The sequence below is a fragment of the Alexandromys fortis genome, unplaced genomic scaffold, assembly GCF_014885135.2.
Source record: "Alexandromys fortis isolate MF-2015 unplaced genomic scaffold, M_Fortis_MF-2015_v1.1 scaffold_234, whole genome shotgun sequence".
Classification (NCBI taxonomy): Eukaryota; Metazoa; Chordata; class Mammalia; order Rodentia; family Cricetidae; genus Alexandromys; species Alexandromys fortis.
Window position 1 is genome coordinate 767,601 of NW_026068113.1, and position 18,659 is coordinate 786,259.

Consider the following 18,659-nt stretch of genomic DNA (forward strand, 5'->3'; position numbering starts at 1 on the left):
AAAAAAAAAAAAAAAAAAAAAAACACAGCACAACAATCCTTTGGGACACACTGAAGGCAGTCCCATGAAGGAACTGATAGCTTTAACTGCTGACATTAAAAAAAAATCAGAAAGAGCACAAACTCAATCAGTGGTGAGAAAAAATAAAAATCAGAGCAGAAATTTCTGAAATAGAAACCCAGAAAACAATACAAAGAACAAATGAATCTTAAGAGCTGGTTTTTTGAGAAAATAAACAAGATTACCCCAACTAACCAAAAGAAAAAAAGAGAGACTAAATTAACAGAATCAGAAACAGGGAAACATTACAAGAGTCACCAAAGGAATCCATAATATTTTAAGGGAATACTTTAAAAATATCTACTTTATTAAGTTGGAATACTTATAAAGAAATGGTTGAATTTCTAGATTCGACAAAACCACCAAAATAAAACCAAGAAGTCAACAACCCTAAACAGATCCATAACAAGTGAGGATATTGAAATAGTAATAAAAGACTTCAAATTGAAGAAAAAAAAAAACTAGGGTGAGATGGATTCACAGGAGAATTCCATCAGATTTCAAAGAGGTCTTTAAAAGCTAATCCTTACATGAGTCAAAAGAAGAAAAACAGAAGACACACTCCCAAACTCCTCTGACGCCAATGTCACTTCATACCAAAACCAGACAAAGGAACAAGAAAACCACAAGCCAATATCCCTGATGAACAAAAACTCAAAAATACTCAGTAAGATAGGTGCAAACAGACATATATAAACAAGATTTCCATGATGACCAAGTTGACTTTACCCCTGAAATGCAGGGATGGTTCAACACATGCAAGCTAAGAAATACAATAGACTATATAAGTGGACCCAAAGATAAAGCCACATGATCATCTCAGTGGTGCAGAAAAAGCTTTTTATATAATCCAGCATGCTGAAAATTCTAGAGACTATAGGAACAGAGGGAACAGATTTCAACATAATAAAAGCTATATATAAGAAGCCCCACAGTCAACATCATCTTTTAAAATTGTTCTTATTGAGCTATACATTTTTCTCTGCTCCCCTTCCTTCCTCCCTTCTTCTTTCTCCCCTCTTCTGTGACCAACATCATCTTAAACAGAGAAAGACTTGAAACAATCCCACTGAAGTGAGGAATAAGACAGGGCTGTCCATGATGCCCACTTTTTTTCAATATTGTGCTTAAAGTTGGAGCAATAAGACAAGAGATCAAATTAAAGGGAAACAAATAAGGAAAGAAATCAAACTATCCCTAGTTGTAGATGGCATGCTATTTTACATTAGTGATCCAAAAAATTTCACTAGAAAACTTGTAAAAGAGTAAACAAATTCAACAGTGTGGCAGTATACAGAACTGAGTTGCACAAATCAAAAGCTTTTTTATACACCAATAACAAACATACAGAGAAAGAGATCATAGATAAACTTCCATTCATAATAGTCTCATAGAAAAGGAAATATCTAGGAATAAGCCTAATCAAAGATGTAAAGGAACTTTGAAATGAAAAATTTAAAATTCTAAAGAAAGAGATAGGGAAATATGCTAAAAGGTATAAAACATCCCATGCTCATAGACCAGTAATATTCATATTGTGAAAAGGACCATCTTGCTAAAAGCCATTTAAAGATTGAATGCAATCCCAATTAAAATTCCCATCTAATTCTTTTTTTTGTTAATATTCTTTTTTTTAATTTATTTATTTATTTATTTATTAAAGATTTCTGTCTCTTCCCCACCGCCGCCTCCCCTTTCCCTCCCCCTCCCCCAACCAAGTCCCCCTCCCTCATCAGCCCAAAAAGCAATCAGGGTTCTCTGCCCTGTGGGAAGTCCAAGGACCACCCACCTCCATCCAGGTCTAGTAAGGTGAGCATCCACGAAACTGCCTAGGCTCCCACGTAACCAATAGGTCCAGTAGAATCAAAAACCCGTTGCCATTGTTCTTGAGGTCTCAGTAGTCCTCCTTGTCCGCTATGTTCAGCGAGACCAGTTTTGACCCAGGCTTTTTCAGACCCAGGCCAGCTGGCCTTGGTGAGTTCCCAATCCCCATTGTCTCAGTGTATGGGTGCACCCCTCCCGGTCCTAAGTTCCTTGCTTGTGCTCTCTCTCCTTCTGCTCCTGATTTGGACCTTGAGATTTCAGTCCGGTGCTCCAATGTGGTTCTCTGTCTCTGTCTCCTTTCATCGCCTGATGAAGTTTAATATTCAGGAGAAATATTCAGGATTTTCTTTGGGTTCTCCTTCTTATTTAGCTTCTCTAAGAACCCGAATTATAGGTTCAATGTCCTTTATTTATGGCTAGAAACCAAATATGAGTGAGAACATTCCATGTTCCTCTTTTTGGGTCTGGCTTACCTCACTCAGGATGGTGTTTTCTATTTCCATCCATTTGCCTGCATCTAATTCTTTATGAAGATAAAAAACATTTATCCTAAAATTCATATGGAACCACAAAAGATCCTGGAGAGCTCAAATGACCCTAACCAAAAAGAACAATGATGATGGGATTATGATTCCAAATTTCAAGATAAATTAGAGAGCATTAGTAGTGTAAACAATATGGTCCTGGCACAAAACAGACACGGAGATCAGTAGAACAAAACCAAAGACACAAACATGAGTACATGTAACTTCATCCATTTAATATTTGACAAAGATAACAAAAACAAAACAAAAACCAAAACCCATAAGCTGGAGAAAAGGAAACCTCTTTACCAAATGGTACCGGGAAAATTAGATGCTCATTTGCAGAAGTATGAAATTAGACCGGCATCTATCATCTTGCACAAAAAGTAACTACAAGTGGGTTAAAGACCTAAACATGAAACCTGGAACACAAGCTGTTAGAGGAAAGCATAGGCTGGTCCTACATGATCTAGGTGTAGGAAATGACATCCATCTGAGAGGAGAACCTTGATTGAGGATATGTGGGTGTGTTTCTCCAGGATTATCTTGATTTACTATTTGATGCAAGAGAGCCCAGCTGACTGTGGGAGTCACCACTACTCGATAGGTGGTCCTGGGCTGTAGAAGAAAGCTAGCTAAACAGGATCTTACAAATAAGCCAGAGACCAACATGGTTCCTGCATTCAGGTGCTGGCTATGGGTTCTTAACCCAACTTTCCTCAGTGATGGACTGTCACTGGGAAATGGAATAACTCCTTTGTTACTCCTTTACTTTTGGCTAAGTAATTCTGGTTTTCTAGGATCCCCTCATGGACCATTTTCTTTATCCTAAGTGTTGTTTCTTATACAGAATTTAACTCAGGCTGATGTGGTAATCTAGATGAGGTTTAATTTATTCTCATAATTTATTCTCTTTTGGTACTAATCTCAAACTGAATTATTTATGTGGGGATAATTCAAAATCTGCATTTTGCACCTTCCTGACAAAATTAGAACTACAGTTTGTGATAGCACAAGGAAAGGAAACCTCCTCCAAATGAGATCCTCCTGCATGTTTTTACGTGAAAATAGACATGATTTTGCCTTTTTAATTTTTTGAAAAATGAAGTTAATTTTATATTTACAGGAAAAAATTTACAAAAATAGAACCAAGAGTTGATATATGTCCCACACCAGCTTCCTCTCTTCTAAATTTGTATTTTGATACAGTTGTCACGTTCAATAAATGAATATATTAAATATTAGCAAAAGTTCATCGTTTGTCCAGTTTTTTTTTCCATTTCTTTTTTTCTGTTGCTAAGTCCCATGCAGGATAGTACATTGCATTTCGTTATTGTGCCTCAATGACATGACAGTTTCTCAGACTTTCCTTGTTAGGTGATTTTGTAAGATAGACTTCCGTTGGAATTTGGCTGATGCATTTTTCACAACTGCTCCTGGGCCTTGGGTTTGGGGAGAGCAAGTTCAGAGAGGCAGAGTACCATTTGCACTATACCTTGTTAAGATATGCACTACCAACATGACACGACACTGTTATTTCAGTTAGCTGGTTGAGGAAGCATTCATAGGTTTCTGCATTCGAAGAATGCTTTGCTCTGCCCCACCCTCTATGTGTCACTCCTCGGGAGTCCATCAATCTGTGCGGCCCACACTTAAGAGTGGTCATGGGGGACTATGCTCTTTTGCCTTTCAGGTCTGTCATTTGGCTGGCAGGTGCTTTCATGTTAACCTTCTTTGATTCCAGGAATTATCTGATCAGAAGAGTCCAGGGCCATCTTATTTGATCTTCCTCAGTCTAGACAGTCCTTGTTAAAACTATGTTATTTCTGGTCCAAGAATTGGCATTTTATGATTAAATGTGATATTTTAGTAGGTTTTATAATGACAATTCATTTTGCTTCCTTTTGCCTGTGTGATTTTTTGTTAGCTATTATGTTGAGATTCAGGACTTTCCACTTACTTGGCTTTGGAAGACTGTGAGCCTTTTTGTCTTTGCCGTATATGCCTGGTTACTTTGTTTTGCCTTTGCTTCTCTATATAATTATCCTCATTGGGAAGATTCTGTGTCTCTAGGAGATTTCAGTCTTTTGCTGAAATTATTTCTGTGCTCTTGATCTACAGACAGCAATAGATTGGCTTAGAAAGGAAGGAGGAACAGTTGCCATTGGTCTGGTGATTAAAATGCACATTTCTGATTAGATTTGGGTGTGTTGACTCAAATTTCTTGGCAGTGATGCCCTGGAATCAGCATTGCATTCAGAGCTCTCAGTGATTCTAATGTACTCCATAGTGCTAGTACCACACCATTAGCTAATGCCTGGAAAGAGAGTACAAATTACAAAATCTCTCTGACATGCTATTTTGCAGAAAGCTTTCTCTGAGATCAAACACTTTCCTTCTGTGCCAGAAGCTACTCCTAAAGCCCAGGCCCAAGTAAGCTGCCAATGTATTTTTTCTTTGATTACCTACCTCCATCATTTACTTTCCTTAACTATCTCTCAGGGGAGAAGGGTCATCCCATTGAATAGGGAGGAAATCTCTGGGGTGGGTATTATGGAAACTGTGAAGGTAGGGAAGGAGGTCAGATGTTTGGAGGCATTGTTTGAAAATGTTCTCCAAAGGGTGCCACCTGTGAGGGTGTTGGGGTGTCAGGGGTGGAGATGTCAGGTATGGGGAAAGTCAAAGAGGTAAGGGAAGGGGGGGTGTTTACGAGGGGACTCAGTTGTGGTTTAGCCTTTAACCAAACTGCTCCCTGCAACAGGCTATTGAAAGACCAGGTAGAAACATCTGCAGGAAATACCCGAAGTTATTGAACATTTTGTTTAAAATAAATGTTGGGTCAGTAATTAATAAGAATTTGTCCTGATGTAAATATTTATGTGCTTATTGTAAAGAGTAATTTTGAGGTAAGCGTTTCTAATGCCTCTAGTGGCTTGGATACAGATTTACTGAGATCAGAGAAGCCAATTTAAACAGTTTTTGTTTTAACATTTTTTTAAGATTCATTTTTATTTATGTGCTTGTGTGTGTGTTTGTGTGTGCGTGCATGCCACGTGTATATAGGTGTCTGTGGAGGCCAGAAGAGGGCATTGGATCCCAGGGGTAGTTGTAGGTTGTTGTGAGTTGCCAGATGTTACTCCTGGCAAACAGACTCAGATCCTCTAAAAAAATACCAAGTGTTTTAAACCACGGATTTGTCTGTCTAGTCCTGCGTTTAACATCATTTGTATATTAGATATATAATAAGACCACGATTAATATACAGGGCATATTAGATGGCATTGAGGAGCCACTGCAGCTTAGTTCCTCATCTTCCAAAAATTTGCATTTAATGGGGGGATGGGCAATCAGGATTCATAGAATTACATACTAATAAATATATCTGAGTGACAGGGATCTCTTGGTGAAATAAGTAGTTCAGAAGATGGCTTCTTAACTAAGTTATCTGGGAATTATAGCTTCAAGGGATGGACTTGATGAAGTATGGGAACAGGAAATGAGTACTTTACATGGTAATATTCTTAGCATTGATAAAGTAATACAATACAAATTTTCATGATTGATCTGGAGAAGTGCTTGTTACTCCATCGTTTGGCACTGTGGGTTTTTTTTTTTTTTTATTGTGAGCTATACGGGATAACATGAAACATGAGCTTAGTGTCAGATTGCAAAGAGCCATAACAACCAAAAGGCATATTCCACCAAAGATCAACAGAAATATGTAAGATTTTGATCATGCGGGTGGTAAGGCTAGGCAGATCTTCTATTAAAACTGAAGGAGGCAGCCCAGTAGGAGGGTAGAGTCCCCAAAGTAGGTAACAAAGTCAGAAACAGCCCCTGATCCCACTGTTAGAAGTCATACAAGAAGACCAAGCTACACAGATGTAACATATATGCACAGGACCTAGGTCAGGCTCGTGTAAGCTCTTTGGCGGTTCAGTCTCTGTGAGCCCCCATGAGCCCAAGTTAGTTGATTCTGTGGGTTTTCTTGTGGTGCCCTTTGCTCCTCTGACTTCCTTCATCTTCTTCTTCCACAGGATTCTATGAATTCCACCTAATGTTTGGCTGTGGGTCTCTGAATCTGTTTCCATCGATTTCTGGGTGGACCATCTTGATGACAGTTCACTAGGCATCCATCTGTGAGTATAGCAGCATATCATTGGGAATAATTTCATTGACTTTTTTATTGCCAATAATGTTTCGTTCTCCTAGAGGTCTCTGCACTGTCCCAACTCTGGGTCCTGGCCCTTCAGGCAGTGTCAGGGGTGAGCTCCCTCTCATGGTCTGGGTCTCATGCTGTGCCAGTCATTTGTTGGCCACTTCCATAATTTCTGCACCACTTTACCCTAGCACATCTTATAGGTAGGGCAAACTGTAGGTTCACGGTTATGTGGCTGGGTTTGTGTTCCAATCCCTCCAGTAGAAATCTTGCCTGATTAAAGGAGTTGTGTGGCTCAGGCTCTGTATCTCCTATTGCTAGGAGTTTTAGCTAGGGTAGTCCTTGTAGATTCCTGGGAGTGTCCATTGCATTAGGTTTCTAGCTCATCTCTGAGATGCCTCCTGATTCTAGGCATCTCTCCCAGTGTATTCTCTCCCTCTATTCTTCCCACACCTAATCCTTCCTGTTCCTATGCCCATCCATCCTACCTAGACCCCTCCACCCCATTCACTTATGACTTTTATTCTATTTCCCCTTCACAGTGAGATTTATGTCCTCCCTCCACCTGTGCCGAGCCTTCCTTCTTACTTAGCTTCATTGGGTCTGTGGATTGTAGCATGGTTACCTTTTACTTTCTGTCTAATATTCACTTAGAAATGAATACATACCATGTTTGTTTTTCTGGGTCTAGGTTACACCCAGGATAACTAGATTATCCCAGTTAGGATAATCTTTTCTAGTTCAATTCATTTCTTAAATGGTACATTTCAAGCATTTAGAAGCCTTGTGTGGCTACTGTTGAGGGTGATATCTTAACAGAATAATCCATATGGGGCTGGAGAAGTGGCTCAGTGGTTCAGAGTACTTGTTGGTCTTCCAGAGGACCTGCGCTCAATTTTCAGCACCCACATGGGATGGACTCCATCTTCCTGTAACTTCAGCTTAAGGGGATCTGACCCTTTCTTCTGGCTTTTGTGTGTGAGGAGCCACATGCACATGACAGGTGGGCGCACAGACGTGCAAGCGCGCGTGCACACACACACACACACACAAAAGCAAATCTTTAAAAATAGTATTCTGATTATTGCAGATGATTCATCTGAACAGATTTGTGAGTAGTTATTCTAAATTTTGGACCAATATTCTTAATCCACTCTTCAACCAGCAATTGACAGCCCCCACCAAATTAAACACCAAAAAATAAAACTGCTAATCACTGAATGATCTAATGAATAGAACAGAGTTCTCAAAAGAGGAAACAGATGGCTAATAAATATTTTTTAAAAGTGTTCAACATCATTAACCATCAAGGAAAGAGAATTTCTTAAAATTGAGAATAGCTTCTTCTCTTATACAATATATCATGACTACAGTTTTCCCTACCACTTCTCCCCTCCCTCAGACTCACTCTCCCTCCATTGCCCTTCAGAAAAGAGAAGGCCTCCAAGAGACAATAGCCAAACAGGACAAAACAGATACAATAAGATAAGAAAAATACTCTCATATCAAGGCTGGACAAGGTATTCTAATAGGAGGAAGAGTCCCAAGAACAGGCAAAAGAGTCAGAGACACACCTGCTCCCACAGTTAGGAGTCCCACAAATCGTCAAGCCAAGAACCATAACATATACACAGAGGACCTGGTATTGACCCTTTGCAGGCCCCATCTTGCCATTGCAGCCTCTGTGAGTCCATGTGAGCCCTGCTCAGTCTATTCAGTGGGTCATATTCTCCTGCTGTCCTCCATCCCCTTTGACTTCAGCAATAAGGGAATTATTATTCCCTTAATTAAAATAATGTTGAGATTCCATATTACCTCAGTTAGAATGGTTATTAGCCAAAACAAAAACAACAGCAGCAGCAACAACAACAAATGCCGACAAGGACTTATGGAAAGAGGAATCCTTGTTTATTCCTGTGGGGAGCGTGCATTAAGGCAGTGTAGACACTGTGGAAATCAGTATGTGTGTTTCTTAAAATTACAACCACTATCTGAGCCAGTCATAACACTCCTGCACATATGTCCACAAGCCTTTAAATTCCAACCCAGAGATATGCCTCAGCAATATTTCATAGGAAAAAGAATCAGCTTGATTACACATCAACAGGTGAGTGGATAATGAGAAAGTGTGCATAGACACATTGGAGTGTTATTCATCAGTAAGGAAATGTGAACTTTTTAAGAAAGCGTCTGGGTCTGGAAATTATTAGATTAAGTGATGTAACTGAGACTCAAAAGATAAATACTGCACATTCTCTGGCATTCTGACTTCTCACTTTTAATTTTTGTATATGTTTCTTTACAGTGATTGTAGATATAGGTTATTATATTAGCAACTTTTCTGTAGCTATGATAAAATGCCATGGCCCAAGCAAGTTATAGAAGGAAGAATTTATTTTGGCTTATAATCCCAGACAGCTAACCATCCATTATGGCAGGGAGGCATGGCAGCAAGCAGTAGACATGGTGGCAGGAGCAGGAAGCTGAGCGATCACATCTTTAACCACACACACAAGACAGAGAATGAACTGAAAGTAAGACTAGGCTATGATCTCTCATGCCCCCAGTTTTATACTTCTGGCTGTGAGGCTGGTCCTCATAAACCTCTCCAAACATCACCACCAAGTGGGGCCAAGTGTTTAAAGAGCTAAGCCTATGGGGAGCATTCTAATTAAACTACAACATCTGTGAAACTAGGAAGGGACCACGGCATGGGAAAAAGAGGCCTATAGCAAGTGGTGAAGGTTAATAGAACATGTAATATGAATGAAGAAAGGTGACTACAGAGACTGGAAAGGCTTGTGGAAAGAGTGTGGGGAATAGGGAGAAGGGAAAGGAAGATCATCAAATATAAATTATACATGAAGGTGGCCTAATGAAACCTATCACTTTCTATGCTGATTGAATGAGTACTGGCCCCTCCAAATCCCTTGATGTCGGCCTAGATATCGATACACAAGAGGAGGGAAGCAGTGTGGGTAAGTGCAGCATTTTAATGGGTTCTCTATCAACATATTAGTGGAATTTATTAAAATAATATACTATTTCAAGTTTCTTTTTTCAATTCAGTGAGTTAGGCTAATTTAAATTTTATTGGAGAAAATAAGCTAGTATTAACCAAGGATGTATGCCTCTATAATGATAATATCATGTTGGCTTCTTGGGAGACACCAATTGCAGTCTATTTGCGGTTCAGGCCCCCACTTCTAATTTGCAGATCCCTCTTGGCAACTTTGCAGCTTAATGAGATGGCACAGCCATGGTTACACGACTTGTTCCTTTTCAGGTTTCTCTGAGAGGCCCTTCAGCTTGATTTTTCACTTTCAAATGGGCTACAAAAATGTGTACTCATCAAACGTATGTTTCTTTCCTCTGGGCACAGTATTTCTAACCCAAGGACACCAATTCTATTGCTATGTGATATGGGGCCTAGGATAATGTTAAACTGCCCAGACATTGGTTTCTCTGATTTCAAAGGAAAATAGAGTCTTGCTTCTAAAAGGAGGAACATCAGCTATTAGGATAGTAATCTTACATTTCCTGTTTCCTATCAACATCAGCATTTAGGCGTAATGTTTTAACAAGTATTTATTTTTGTACACATGTGATGGAGGAAGGTCATTGGTTAAAAAAATAAAGAAACTGCTTGGCTGGCCCTCATAGGTAGGAACATAGGTGGGTGGAGTAAACAGAACAGAATACTGGGAGGAAGAGGAAGTGAGGTAAGACTCCTCAGACAGACTCCATAGCTCCTCTCTGAGACACACGCGATGAAGCTCCAACCCAGGATGGACGTAGGCTAGAATCTTCCCAGTAAGCGCACCTTGGGGTGCTTACTTACATTATTAGAAATGGGCTAGTCCAGGTGTGAGAGTTAGCTGAGAAGGGGCTAGATATAATGGGCAAGCAGTGTTTAAAAGAATACAGTGTCCATGTAACCATTTCGGGGCATAAGCTAGCAGGCGGCCAGGGTGCTGGGGACGCAGCCCCACCACTCTTATTACAACACACATATGTGCATGCATGTGTGTAGACACATGTTTGACATGTGTGTGGAGGTCACACACATATGCACAGGCATCATACATCTTTGTTTATTGCTCTCTATGTTATACATTCAAATTAGGTCTTTGCAGAACCCTGAGATCTCCTTCCAGCTAGTCCCTCTAGCCAGCTGGATTGGGAGATTCCATGTCTGCTTCTGTATACTGGAATTAGAAGTGGCCGACTATATAGGTACTTGTTATGTGGCAAACACTTTACTCTCTGAGCTAGTTTTTTTTTTTTTTTTTTTTTTTTTTGCTTCATATCAGCTGATGATATTAAGTTTCAGGGCATCCAATTTCCTCTAATTTGTAGGAAATACAGGAGAATCACACAGAATATTGCACTTTATGAGATTATATTATGAAAGATTAGCTTATTATTTACCTCACTCCTGACTTTCTCTTTTATGTAGCTCTTTAAAATGTATCTTTTAAAGCATGGTTTTCTTTTTATGTTTCTTTCAGTGTTCTAACAACTGAGACAATGGAAATAGAATCTTCTTCTCTTGGGATCTTTGAAAAGATTCCTAAGGGCATTATGGTTTCCATACACTGTGATAATGGCCATAGGCAGGCTCACATTGGGTGAGCGCTAGACTGTTGTTGAATTTTTGCCAAACATTGATTTATTTGGTGACAATGAATTGTACTCGGGTGGAAGCTGGTTGTTCTTTTGTCTTGGACTGTGTTTGGTTCAACTTCTACACGTAAGATTTTTATTCAGACTGGATATAAGTGTCCCAGATTTAGGACAAAGGCAGGCAAGGGATTTTATATTTTGTTCAAAGCCTAAAGCTAGATTTTTCTCATCAAGGGATTATTTAGACATGCTTAGACAAATGCTTCTTTGTAGCTGTTTTGACCCATATGTATGTTTTCCTTTTTAATGATTTCTGTTATTGGCATTCAGCTATATAGCCCAGAAACATTAAATGAAAAAATATTCCAGAAATAAAAAATTTATAGCTTTAGCTTTTGAGACAGTGTCCTACCATTCAGCTTTGGTACTCAGTCTGTAGACCTGGCTGGCCTTGAACTTATAGAGATCTGCATGCCTCTGTTTCCTCAGTGCTGGGAATACAAATGTGAACCTCTATATCTGGCTTTTTTTTAAATGGCTTCTGGGGAGCCATTTTCAGGTTCTTTAAAGCAAGCATAATGGAATCATCTCACCAGACCTGCCATATTGTCCGGTCATGATGTTGCTAGATTATTATTGTTGTTAATCTCTCATCATGGCTAATTTATAAACCAAAATTTAAAAAAGACTTTACTTACTTTTATGTGTATGGGTGTTTTCCATGAATGTATGTCTGTGTACAATATGCATGCCTTGTGCTCACAGAGGCCAGAAGAGGGTATTGAACTCCTGGAACTGAAATTTTAGGTGGTTGTGAGCCTCTGTGTGGGTACTGGGAGATGCACCCAGCTCCTCTGGAAGAGCAGCCAGTGAATGTAACTACTGAATCATCTCTCCAGCCCTCGTAAATGTAACTTTCCCATATGTAGCCAGGCATATAATTGTATATTTATGATTTTAGAGCTTTAGAGGATGAGGCTGCCTTAGAAACCTGAACTCAGCCTTGAATACATAGTGGTTCTGCTTTTCAACCAACCAAGCAGTCAGCCAACCAAGCAACCAAGCAACCAACCAAGCAATCAGCCAACCAACAGCCCTTCACTATAGGTGTACATGTATGTAAATGAAAAACAGCTTTAGTTAATGTTTCAGGCTTTAGAGAATCATTGTAGCAAATATGGGACACAATGGGGAGTTATTCTCCATCAGAATTCCAGCATGAAGTATTTTAAACTGTCGTTGTTGTTATTTGCACTTGAGAACTCCAAGGGACAAAGTGCCTTGCTTGACCCTAAACGGTTTGCTTTTGTTTTGATAGCTGGCAGATTCAGGTGAGGATTATATTCTTATCGTTCGCTGACTCTGTTAGTCAGCTTAGCATTATTGTGGTGAAATATTGAGGCAATTAACTTATAAGGAGAAAGGGTTTATTTATGTCATAGTTCTGGAGGTTTCTGTTCAAGATTAGATGGTCTCATTACTTCAGGTCTCTGATGAGGGTGCCAGATGGCAATAGTGGGAGCATGTGCCAATGCCAACCTCCTCACAGCATAAACTACAACACAGACTGGCAGAACTCACAAAACAGGGGCCACTGTCTCCCGCCAAGGAATGACCAAAGGGGCTCCAATAAAGTCTCATTTCTGAAGGACCATCATAGCACCTCCCAGGGATAACCCTTTGGAAACAAGCCTTTAGTACATGGTTCTCAGGGGACAGTAAGCATATTCAAACCATAGCACTGGCTGTACAGGGCAACCTCAAGGATGAGCTGCTGTTCTGAGAGGCATCAGAAAAGTATATAGTATACTTTTGGCCTGTCAAAGGTATTTTTTCATTGGTTATGCGCCTCTCAAACAGTTTTCTATAAAGATACAATTCTTTATGGGTGACTATAAATGTAATTTACTGTGCATAAAAATGCAATGCTCAAGTGTGGTGGTACACAGCAATTTTAGCATGTGGAAGGTTGAGGCAGGAAGATTATGAGTTAGAATTCAGCTAGGGCTATGCAGTGAGTTTAAAGCCAGCCCGTGCTACAGAGTAAAATCTTATATCAATAAAACAAAATGCAAAAACATGGAGTATGGGAGAGGGCAGTGGAGGAGGGAAATGATTAAGGCCAAAGTACAGTGAAGCATAGGTGTGAAAATATCACATTGGAACTCAATACTTGCATGCTTATTTACAAAAGATTCTGCATTAAACATTTTATCTTCTCTCACTATTCTTTGAAATTTCTCCAAATCCAGAGACCAACAATGGTGACATTAATGAAATTATTTAAAATATTTAAATAAAATCTAAATTATTAAGACATTATTAGATGTATTTACTTCAGTTTATGTGTATAAGTGCTTTGTCTGCATGTGTGTATGTGCATTACATGTATGCAGTACCCATGGAGGCCAGAAGTGTGTCAGATCCCCAACAGCTAAAGTTAATTGATAACAAACCATGATGTAGGTACTAGGAACTAAACCTGGGTTCCCCAACAGCATCAAATGCTCTTGATGAAGTCTCCATATCCAAACTCCTCTTTATCTTAAAAATGGGATAAAAACAGGGTCTGATGCGGGGGTCGGGGGTTGTTGGGGCAGCCTGCCTGCTGGAAACTTGCCTTCTGGCTGGCTAGAACAGCTGAGGAGGGTGGGGGATGCCTAGAGATTGGGGGTGGGTGAGATAAGGGAGGGGTGGTGGTAGAAGTCACAAAATAATCCCACCCTAGTTCAGAATTATGAATAATAAAGGGTTATTTATTTAGGGAAGACTTGCAGATCACTGTTATATGTCATAGTCCTCTGCACAAACAGGGAACAGGAACAGAGTTTAACAGCCAAAAGTGAGAGCTGGAAGAAAGAGAGCAAGTGCATGCTTTACAGCTGCATTTTTAGTTTAAGAGACCATGCCCAAGTGGACTGGTATCTTAAAGGCTATTGGCTAAAGGAGCAGAAGGATGTCCCACAGCACCATATCTTAAAGACTATTGGCTGAAGGAGAGGAAGGAGCTCCCACAGCAGAGCGGGGAGGAGAAGAGAATGGTGAGGAGAACATGGGAAAGAGATGGTTGAGATGGGGGAAGGAATAAGATGGAGGGAAGGATAGAGAGGGTGAGCAAGGCAAGAGATATCTTGATTGATGGAGCCATTATGGGGCTAGCAAGAGACCTGGCACTAGGGAAATTCCCAGGAATCTACAAGGATGACCTTAGCTAAGACCCTAAGAAATGGTGGAGAGGATGCCTGAACTGGCCTTCCCCTGTAATCAGATTGATGACTATCTTAATTGTCATCATAGAAACTTCATCAAACAAATGATGGAAGCAGATGCAGAGATCCATGACTAGCACTGGGTTGAACTCCCAGAGTCCAATCAAAGAGAGGGAGGGACAATAATATGAACAAAGACAATGATGGGGATACCCACCGAAATAGCTTACCTGAACTAGTGGAAGCTCACTGACTCTGGACTGATAGTTGGGAACTTACATAGGCCCAAACTAGACCCTCTGAATGTGGGTGACAGTTGTGTGGCTGTGGCAGTCTGTGGGACCACTGGCAGTGGGACCCAGATTTATCCCTACTGCATGAACTGGCTTTTTGGAACCCATTCTCTTTGAAGGGATACCTTGCTCAGCCTAGATATAGTGGGCAGGGCCTTGGTTCTGCCTCAATGTGATGTGCCAGACTTTATTGACTCTCCATGAGAAGCCTTACCCTCTCTGAGGAGTGAATGGGGGGTGTGGTTGCTGGAAGGTGGGGCACAATTCAGGCTATAATAGTCTGTCTTGAGACTTGAATGAGGTAATATCTGTGAAGTGCTCTCAAAATCAGCTCTTGCTAATCAAAGCAATTCATTTAACAGAGTGCTTGTTGTATCCCAGCCACTGTTCTAGGTGTTGAGTACATGAAGAACTGTACTCTAGTGGTTTTGGTTGTCAGTACTGAAAGTGCTAACCAATCAACACAAAGGCTGAAGTCAAGTGCAGAGGCCATATCAGAAACTAACGAAATCAACCCACAGTCTATGCATCCATAGAGGACTTATAGAGGACTCGGAGGAGAGGCTAGTTAGTATGCTATAGCAGAAGGAGTTCCTTTGTAAATTCTATACATTAAAACAATAGGTGAAGCAAAAAAATCTCAAAATTATGATTATTTTGTTCAAAAAAGCCCTAACAGGCTTATAATTAGTTTATTAATTATAGTAATTTCTAAGCCAGATTCCATTTCTAGGTTTTACTTCGGGGTTTTGTTACCAGCTCTTTCTTAATGAATGTCATGGGAATGATATCATCTTATATATTATAGTATATATTAGCTGACATACTTTTATTGCAGTATGACTAGAAATGACAATGATCACATTTCTCTGCTCTAGATATACTTTCCTTTTCTGTTTAGTTTATTCATTTTTATACTCTTCAATTAAAAATGGTGGAGTCTTATAAATTTAAGCCACCCAACATTCTCCAGCTTCAAAACCAAGCACAGAGAACCCCACTAAAGTTCTTTTCACTCCTGTCTTTGAATAATTAATCATCTGCTTTAAAAATCAATCTTATAATACATATTTATTATACAACCATATATTTGATTTGAAGTTAAACTCAAAAATACATAAAACACCTTGCCTTACCTAAGATGTAAGGCAGAAATATAATTTTAAATATTTTACAAAGAAGGACCATGAAATATACAGTTTTCAAGTAGAAAGCTTGACCCCTTTTGCCCATGGCAATCATGGGAAGGCTTCCTAGAGGATCTACATAAGATACATTTAAGAAGAAATTACTACTTACCAATCTGAAAATTTAAGTGTTAGTTGGCAGGGCCCTACTAACTATAGATACCTAGTTGGTATCTATAGTACTTAATCACTGTCACATTCATTACATACTTTCTGGGAGGAAGGTATCCTGTTAGGTCTCAGAAATTATTTAGTCTGCTTTCTGTTGCTATAGCAGAATCACCGAGGATAAATAATATGTCTTGTATTCTGGAAACTCAGAAGTTCAAGGGCATGCTAACAGCATGTGGTGGACAATGAGCTTCTTATTGCATCATCTAATGCAGAAGTATTGAACATGTGCAAAAGAGACAGAAGGTCAGAGAGAGCTCACCTTGCCTTTAGAACAGATCCTCTCTCATAAGTAACTCACTACCAAGGATTTTGTAAGCAGATTAGTTGAGTTCCTTATAGCACAGCCCTCATGACCCAGCCCACTCTTGATAGCCCACCTGATTCTACTGCTTATTCCTGTCACACTGGCTGTTAAAGTGGAACATAATATTTTTAAGGCACAAACCACAACAGAGATAATCCAGGCATCATATTAATTTATTTGCAAGAAATCCTTGCTTCTTTTAAAGCAGGGCTGAAAGGCTTACCATAGGCCATCAAAGGAAAAGGCCAGATGGGTGGCTGTCCCTGGAACCTTTCATTTCAATCCTTTCTTTAAGTTTTCCTCACTGAGGGCTGTGGGAGCTCCTTCTGCTCATCCAGCCAATAGCCACGGAGATACCAGCCCACTGGGGCGTGGTCTCCCTCTCTTTAAAAAAGCATCAGCAGCCTTCCTTGTGCTGTCTTGCTTCGTGCTCTGCTTCCAGCTACTAGACTCCTTTCCTGATCGCACAGAGGGCTATTGTCTGGGATGGTGATCTGTAAGTTTTTTCCCTTTTAATAAATAACCATTCTATTAATCATAATTCCAAACTGGTGTGGGATTGTTTGAGACTTACACCTTCAACTGAGGACGTATGACTAAGTGCCAAGAAGAAGGATTTGTGCAGTAACTGTGGCAGAGGAAGAAGAGCACCCTCTCCTCTTCATTCCAGTGCAGCCTCCACGCCTTATTGTTGTTAAGCCTCTTACCTTGGATGCTAAATGAGAGGAAAGTAGGTGCATGTAGATATGAGAACTGTGTGGTACTCTTGCTGCCACTCCTTCCTCCTGTGCTCTGAGAATACTCCTAAATCCATCATATCCTTCCTTGCTAAGTTTGGGTAGGGTCTTATTCTCCTTCTAAACACATTGCTTTGGATGAACATTAGTTTATTCACCAGAACTTGTTATATGAGTTCACATAATTTGACTTTCCTTGTCAAATTTTGACAAAAGTGCTAACTATGACACATGAAAAACTACTCTAATTTGTCATAAATCTTAGAAGGACTTAGATCCAGCAAGGCCAGGCCAGACACCTGCAGTTCTACTCTGTGAAAGTCCCTCCTGTGATCACCCCACAAGGGCTTCTGTCTGACCAAATCATCCTTTCAGGGAGTTAATTATAGAGCAGGCTTCTAAGGTTTTTTTTTTTTTTATTGCAGTGTGGAACAAAAGATTTGACTGTCCTATTTGCCAGAATTACAGTTTGGGGAAAAAGTCATCATGAAAACAGAGAAAATCGTGCCTGGCATATGAGGCATACATTACAGGGGAACATGTTATCACATAAGAGAATCTGCAGTTAGAGACAGTCAGCTATTCAAAGGCAGTATTTTTCACAGCCTGTGCCTGCCTACATGAATTTATCCCCCATCAGATGTGTAAATCTCTGTTGGGTTGGCCTTCTAAATGTCAGCTGATCTACTGCATAAACTTGTGGATTGCATGACTTGAACATATTGCAGACTTGGTGAAAAGAAGGTGACCGATGAGAAATACCAACCGTCTTCTGTGTCTCCACAAAACTGAGGCTCAATATCAGATGAGTGGCCATAGGAGGGGTGAGATATATACAAGAGCTAAGGAGAGGGGCATTAGCTGGTGGACAATGACCAGGTAAAATCCAGAGGTGCCGAACTCTTTAGATTTGTGAAGGAATTAACGGACTCTAACATAGATCACTGAACAGAGTGCTGAGGAGGAGAGTAAACTGTTATTGGTCGAGCCATAGGAAAGGTCCAGAAACCTTCCCACATAACATAAAGGTATTATGTAGGAGACTAGCAAATTACATAGCAAGTAACTCTGGGAAAGGGATCTTCCACAGGGATCTTCACACCTGTCTCAGTAGTATGTCACAGGGAATTCAGCTCAAAGTTGCTCTTGTCCCATTCCTCTCCAGTACGTGGAGTTGAAGATATTATATTTTTTATATCTTGAAACATTGAATTCTCCTCTCCACTGACTAAGTAAGAGATCTGTAGGGTCCGGGTCTGCCCCTGCTCCTGGGGTGCATCTTGAGGACAGTTTCTGGTCAGCCAGCTAAAACATTGTTTCTCTACTCACTCTGCCCCGCCTGGTGATTAGCTGTAGGACATTGTTGACTCCATCTTTGGTGTGGTAATTTCCCACCTGCCTGGGTGGAAATCCTTGTGCAGTAGCTAGGTGTATAAGGATTTCCCCAAGGTTGAATAAATGGCATTCGGCTGATCTCCTTTAGAATGACCCAAGTGTCTTTGTGTGTTCTTTCAACCTCCAGGCCCTTGCCTGACTTGCCTACGGTACAGTGGTGTGCGAAC